Source organism: Pinus tabuliformis, chromosome 7, assembly GCF_031772625.1.
Source record: "Pinus tabuliformis cultivar Carrire ecotype Pingquan chromosome 7, CPIR1, whole genome shotgun sequence".
In the NCBI taxonomy this organism is placed as follows: Eukaryota; Viridiplantae; Streptophyta; class Pinopsida; order Pinales; family Pinaceae; genus Pinus; species Pinus tabuliformis.
This window is the reverse complement of record NC_142293.1, coordinates 63,191,172-63,198,278: the sequence shown is the minus strand read 5'-3', so window position 1 is coordinate 63,198,278 and position 7,107 is coordinate 63,191,172.

Here is a 7,107-nt window from a genome sequence, read left to right as displayed (position 1 = left end):
AAAAGATGGGAATAAGCTCATAAAAATTGACTTGAAGATCTTAGAAAGTTTTCTTCATCCAGAGAACTTGTGTACAACAAGTTTCTGCCGCAACATAATCTGCTTCTGCTGTGGATAACGAGATTGAAGACTTCTTTTTACTTAACCATGAAACAAGACAACCACCTAGATAGAATGTTGCTCCACTTGTACTCTTACGATCATCAACACTTCATGCCCAATCTGCATCTGTATAAGCTTGGATAACTAGATCATTTCCTTTGGGATACCATGGACCATATTCCTTTGTGCCCTTAAGATATTGTAGAATTTTTTTGACGACAATAATATGAGATTATTTTGGTAGTGCTTGGAAACTTGCTACTTGTCCAACTGCCTAAATCACATCAGGCCAGGAGGCTGTCACATATAAGAGACTACCAATCATGGATCTATACAACCTTTGGTCCACATCCTTTGACGAATTTTCTAAGCTTAACTTGCAACATGTTACCATGGGGGTAAAGACTGTCTTGCAATCTTCCATCTAGAATTTCTTAGGCATTTTGTTGGGCATGGAATCCCCCCAAGGCATGTTTTGGGGCTTAAAGCCCAAGTTTTGACCGAATCTTTTTGTAAAAGCTCTGCGAATTGTGGGCACGGGGCGCGAAAGTATATTAGAGTCACAGGGTTGTCCACCCTAGTTTTTGTAATATAATGTCGGCTGGATAGACCTACCCATGGTCCGCGGACCATGGGATTGTATAAATAGAGCGAGGCTCTAAGTGTAAAAACTAACTAAGAAACAAATAGAAGGAAAGGAGAAGAAGTCTAAGTGATTGGGTCGAAGTGAAAAGTGTGTCTGTGGGTCGTAGAATAGGAGAAGGCTCTGCAGTTGAGTGCCCAGAGGCCTAGTAGTCCATAGCTGAGTGCGCAGACCCCTACAACTGAGTGCGCAGGGCAGGTCGAGTTTGTAACCGTTGAGAGAATCAATAAAGAGAAGTTTTGCTATAATTCTGTGTATATTTTCCTAGGTTAATGCATGATTGGATATAATTTGCAAGTATAGTGTTTATTTACTGCGTGATCGTGTATGAATGTTTTGTACTACTAATTATAACTTAAGACATTCATGTAGGCGAAGGTAATTAATTAACACTAGAAGATAAGTAAGATCTCGAGCAATAGCACAAAGTGCGGCACAGCCCCTGGTTAGGGATGTGCGAAGGCAATGTATCTGGCCACGAGGAACGGGAAGTGTGCGAAGCGACCTGCACACAAGAACAAACCAAGGACCATTCGTACCTCTCAGACATCTCAAGGGTGCGGAAACCTAGTTTTATCACCCTCCCATACTACTTCGGGTGAGACCTCAGTCCGCGCTCCGCGGACTGTTGCCGAAAGGGTCAGTAGTATAGGGATTTCTTTGGCTAATTAACTATGAACTTGGGTCGGGCCCCAACAGGGCAACAAATGGTTCCATTGCCGGGACCATGATCTGCATAGAGATGTCTAATGTCATATCACTGGAATCTGACATAGAAGGGAATTGAAAATTGATTGGACAGAAAGACTCACGAGTTCGCGGCGCAGGAAAACAGGAATCTGCGACTATCAAAGGAAGACTGGTTAGATTGCTACTTGTATACGGAGATCCACGAAATTTTCTTTGCATCCTTCCCCACTGAGTTGTACGAGTGGATCGCAAAGCTAGCAGATAGCCAAGGAAGGTGTAAACTCGACAAACCTATTGTGTGGACTCCAGAATTGGTGCGCAGACTGGAAGCATCGGAAGATAAGATCACGCGCGTTGTCGATCACTGGCTCGATCGAATCATAGGAGGATTCATCACCAAATTCGCGGTAGATACTTCAGTCAGCTATAGCGAGGCAGAACGACGCTTCCTCAAGGGACTACGAGGTAAGTACGTTAAATCTTTGAACACTTGGATTAAAATGCTACTGTGTGAAAAGCAGGTTATGCGAATAAATTGATGTTTGGGGCTACGCGAAGTGGGAGAATCTACAGAAATGAAGGTAGCACAGAACTAGAGACTAGCCCCTTGATTTCACCTCCGCGAGGAGGCGAAGAAGAGCTCGCGAAGGTCTCGCCAAGAAGTGCGATCAATCTAATAAGACAGAGGATTCCGCGCATACCACCTCCACCCACACCACCACCAGTTTCACCATCTTCAACCCCATCTTCACCCATACCACCTCTGCGACCATCGCGAAGCAGTATGGAAAGAGCGATAAATCTACCAGTGTTCAAGGGAGTAGGGAATGAAGATCCGAACCAATTTTGGTTCGTAATAAAAGCTGTATGGGAAGCATAGGGTGTCACGGATGACAATATAAAGAAGGCAACATTGGTCAGCACTCTGCAGGATCGCGCGCTGACCTGGTACATTAAGCATTCCAATGGCAATTCGAATGCAAGGATTGCGGATATCCAAGTTGCGCTAAACAAAGAATTTAGCAGGCCAAAGTCAGAAGCACAATCGATCATTGGATTCAAGGAAATCACAATGCTACTAGGCGATACCCCGTGGGAATTGGATCAAAGACTGAAGTGCACAATTTGCGTAGTGAACATGACATTAACAGATGGGCGACACTACGAATGGTTTGTGGCATCGTTAACGCCCATCTACGGAACGCATTTTTGCAACAAAGGCTAACCACTCAGGATGAGGCTTTAGAGGTCGCGATGAGATTGCACGAGACTCTGATACAAGATCCTAACCTGGGAGTTCAGCAGATTCACGCACAGCTAAAAAACTTGTGCCTGGAGATGTAGAGTTTGAAACAAGATAGGACAACCCGCCCAAAGATGCGCGATGAGGTATGGTGCGTAAAATGCAAGGGCCAGGGGCACGACAAGGACCACTACCCAATATTCGCGAATTACCTTGCGAGAGGAGGGCCAATGCCATTAAGACCGAAGGCACAAGCAGGACCAAGCGCAGTGCTTGCACTATGGTGCGCGATTTGTTAGATAGGAGGAAAGCATGCTATAGATAACTGCCATCTATTACAGAAGTATACGCAGAATTCACAGCAGTTGTTCTGTAATTTCTGCAGGTCAGTAGGACATGATGAGCGCACCTGTAGAAGTTATGAGCTGATGATGGATCGAACTCCTACCTATAGAGTTCAGGCCGAAACATGGCCCCTCGATCAAAATGCAGGAATGGTGTGCACCAGATTTCAGGGGTGCGGACGAGGCCGAGGTGGAGGGGGGCCAGGAAGAGGTCGCGGACAACTGATATGTTACAATTGCGGAGGGCTAGGGCATTATGCCCACGATTGTACAAATCCAACGCGACCATCATGCTTGTATTGTACGTTGTTTGACCATGAGACGGAGGATTGTCCCACACTGATAGCGAGGTTGCGCGATAAAGGAGCACTCCAACCTCCCCTGACTTAGAACCTGCAAATGATGAGGTTTGAGCCACGCGAGGAAGACCCTAATGTAAATATCGTGCTCCGGAGTGGTATTATGATAGGGGATGACAAAGGCAAGCAACCTGAAGAAAGTACTTAGTTTCGCAAGGCTCCAATGAAGGAACTAGAATTTGATTTGGAACGTGCTAAGGAGACCTTCATGGAAGCCAAGAGGAGCTTCGATGATGCCTCCACTTCAGGTAGTAAAGACAGACTGGAGTTGGAAATAGACCCATTGATGCTCACTACGTTCTTGGAGACATGCATGAAGCTGATGCGCGACAGCAAAGCTATAAAGGGGCTGCAAGAACTCATAAGTAGATGCTCTGGGACAGCTCCAGGAGAACCGTGCGTAGTCCGGAAGCTCGGGAAGCACACGATGCTAATAGGAAAGGAGATGAGATTGACTGTGCAAATCGGGGAATATGAGATGGACCAAGTGATTCTGGATCTAAGATTGGACGCGAACGTCCTACCAAAGCAGACATGGGAGCACATAGGCAGGCCTGCGTTGCAAAGGTCTCCTATCCAATTGCGAATGGAGAACCAACAAAAGATCCTACCTATGGGGAGATTGTAGGGAATCACAATAGACATCGAAGGAGCAAGAACGTTAGCAGATTTCGAAGTGATAGAGATTGTTGATGACAACAATCCCTACCCCGCGCTATTGGGAATAGATTGGGCCACTGACATGAATGGAGTGATAAATCTAAAGAAGCGCAAGATGATCTTTGAGAAAAAGTCACTGCGCGTAGTGGTACCCTTAGACCCTGTAGAGGGATCGTGCTACATGGAGCTAGTGCGCGACTACGACAGCGACGATGATCTGCACTGCATATACAAGATAACCACGCGTGAGCAAGATTGGGTAAATCCAACCGCGAATGGTCGAATCTCTTGGGAGCATGAAAGCTCCTGCAGATCAGATTCTGACGAGAGATAGAACGATGGCAGAACCTATTACATGAGGTAACCACGCTCAATTGTAACATGATGATGAAGTCACTGCACTGCGTAGCAACAGAGGTAAGAGATCTGCCTATGTATGACGGGTTAAGCGAGGTGGATGACTTCCTGAACATATTTGAATGGGAAGTGTCGGAACAACAGCGCTTCGACGCTTTGAAGTGGGTACTGTGTGCTACACCTGCGAGGTGGTGGGGTACGCACCAAAGAAGTTTTGAGGACTGGCACGAATGCAGAAGGATGATGCGCATGCAGTTTGGGAAGCCTTCGATGCGATTAATAGACAAAATTATCAAACGAACCGGCCCACGCACCCACCTATCCAAGTGGATACAAGCATATGGTGCGAAACCTATACGAATGCACATCGTCCTCATGGTAGGGGACACGATCAGTAAGCAAGTGCGAGTAAGGCAATGGCGCGAACGACCCCTCCGGTTGGGACCACGAAGTATGGAAAGACCAAGTGCATAGAAGAATATCCATGCAGAAGCTTTTAACAAAGTACGCAAAGCACTGAACAAGGTCCACAATGTGAAGCAGACTGACTGGGACCTGCGCGTACCAGCAGTTCTCTGGGCTTATAGGACCACGTGCAAAAACTTGACCACGCAGGCACTACCAAGGCTGGAGTATGAAGCAACCACAGGAAGCCCTATAGTACTTGGAGAGCTTAGACCATGCATGATAGCACCGATAGATATGACAGTTCACAAAACCTTGGAAGCAGAAATCTAACAGGGAAATGTTAGACTCCAAGAACTTGAAGAAGAAAGGGTCCGATTAAGGAAGAAAAGCGCTTTGGTGGACGCAGAAGTCAAGAAGCTGGAGGACGAGATAAAGGAAGATTTTCTTGGCAAAAAGACCAGGGTGATAAGGCAAGATGCGTATGATCACGATGATAGGTTTAAGGCCTATCGCCGTGAATTGATCAGTCTGATGCCTTGGCTTGAACTACACATTGCTAAGCGTATTGACCAGGGTAGCGCGTTGCAGATGGTAAAGTGCGCGATGCTGGCCGTAACAATAAAAGGTGGGTATTCTCCTGGAAACATGATGGATGACCATATGAAACTTCACACGGGTGGTGCGACCACCTGACTAGCCAAAGGAAGTATAGTCTTAGCGCTCTAGGCAGTGGTAAGGAATCGCGGGACTATAAACTATTCTGCCCGGGAGCTGCGCAATGTCGGAGTTGTGCGTAGAAGCAAAGAGTCACAAGGTCTGCAATCGCGCATGGGGGGTTGCGCTGCCGCACTGGTTTCCCAGAAAGTGACCATTGAAGTCACTATTCATGATGGGATGCTAGACTTGAGACCAAATGGAGCGGGTGGGAGGCATTTAAGACATGATTATGGGCAAGATTTGGGAAAATCTGCCACCAAGGGAGCATTAATGAACCGGATTTGGGGGGAATGGTCAAATTCAAGTTCAAAAAGCGCTATAAATTACTAAGGGCTACCCAGCAAACAACACTTGGTCATTTGCAAATTGAGCTATTGAGTAGAGCTTTAATTGTTGTGTTTCGAGCGTTGATTGAGCCCCTGAGTTCGTGAGTGCTAGATTTCGGGATGGACACGATGGCAACAGCTGAGGACGTTATGGAGATAACAGAACTAACTGCCGAAGAGGCCGCGCAGGCCCTGGCTGTAGGGGATGCTCCGGAAGGTGCCGAGATTGAGTTAGAAATCCCGAAATCACCGCGCACGCCAAGACCCAAGAAGGACAAACAAGCGAAGGTTCCCATATGTGTGTCCCCGCGGAACCCGCTACGCACCAAGTTGTCAATGGAGGAAAATGGGAAATCTGTCACCATAGAGACTGATGAAGAAGAGGAAGACCTAGAGGACCTAATCATCGCAAAAGACGAGGACGAAGGCATGGAGGAGGAAACTGAGCCTGCGCACCTCCCGACAAAGCTGCCCGCCTATGTCCCCCCGCGGAAAGGAAAGGCTAGAGTGCCCAAGGACCTTGACGAGACCAAGAGCTTGCTCCAAACCCCGCTCCTCCTAGACAATACTATTTTTGAGATCACGCACCTGGGACGGGTGCCGAGCCTAAAATTCGAAGATTTGGACCTCGCTGACCACGAGAAGTTCCCTCACCTAGAGACCTTGCACTCATCAAGCCCAAGAAGAACACTGTGGCGGGGGTTACAGAATTAGAGATGTGAAAATGGTTGCGCAGAGTGGAAAAGGCTGGGCTACTGAACCTGCTCTAGGTACCACATTTCCACTGTGCCCCAATAACCATTTTCGTCATCAGGTAGCTGCTCTGCCTGGTGCATGATGGGTGTTTGTGGCTGGAGGATCCCATCCCCATCACAGCAGACTTGATTCACCGCATTTCTCAACTTCCATGCAAAGGAGAGGACCCCACGGACATCTCGGAAGGGAAAAGCAGTGACTTGGCCATCGCGGAGGCCATGAAGAAAAAGTACAAGTTGGAAAAGAAGAAGAGGGGCTACGCCATATCCAGCATCAGTGACAAAGCAGTGAAAGTGGCAACCCAAATACTGGCCAGTAAGATTATGTGCAAGTGTCACGTAGACGAGGTACCCGCGCTGGTGGTAGCATTGGCTGAGCAGTGTATGGAGGGGGTCTAGTTTAACTAGTCTGAGTTCCTCTGCAAGGAGTTTTTAGAGAATTACCGTGAAGCTCAGGAACAGGGAAAAACGTTCCACCATGCATGGCTTCTGCTATCCATAGT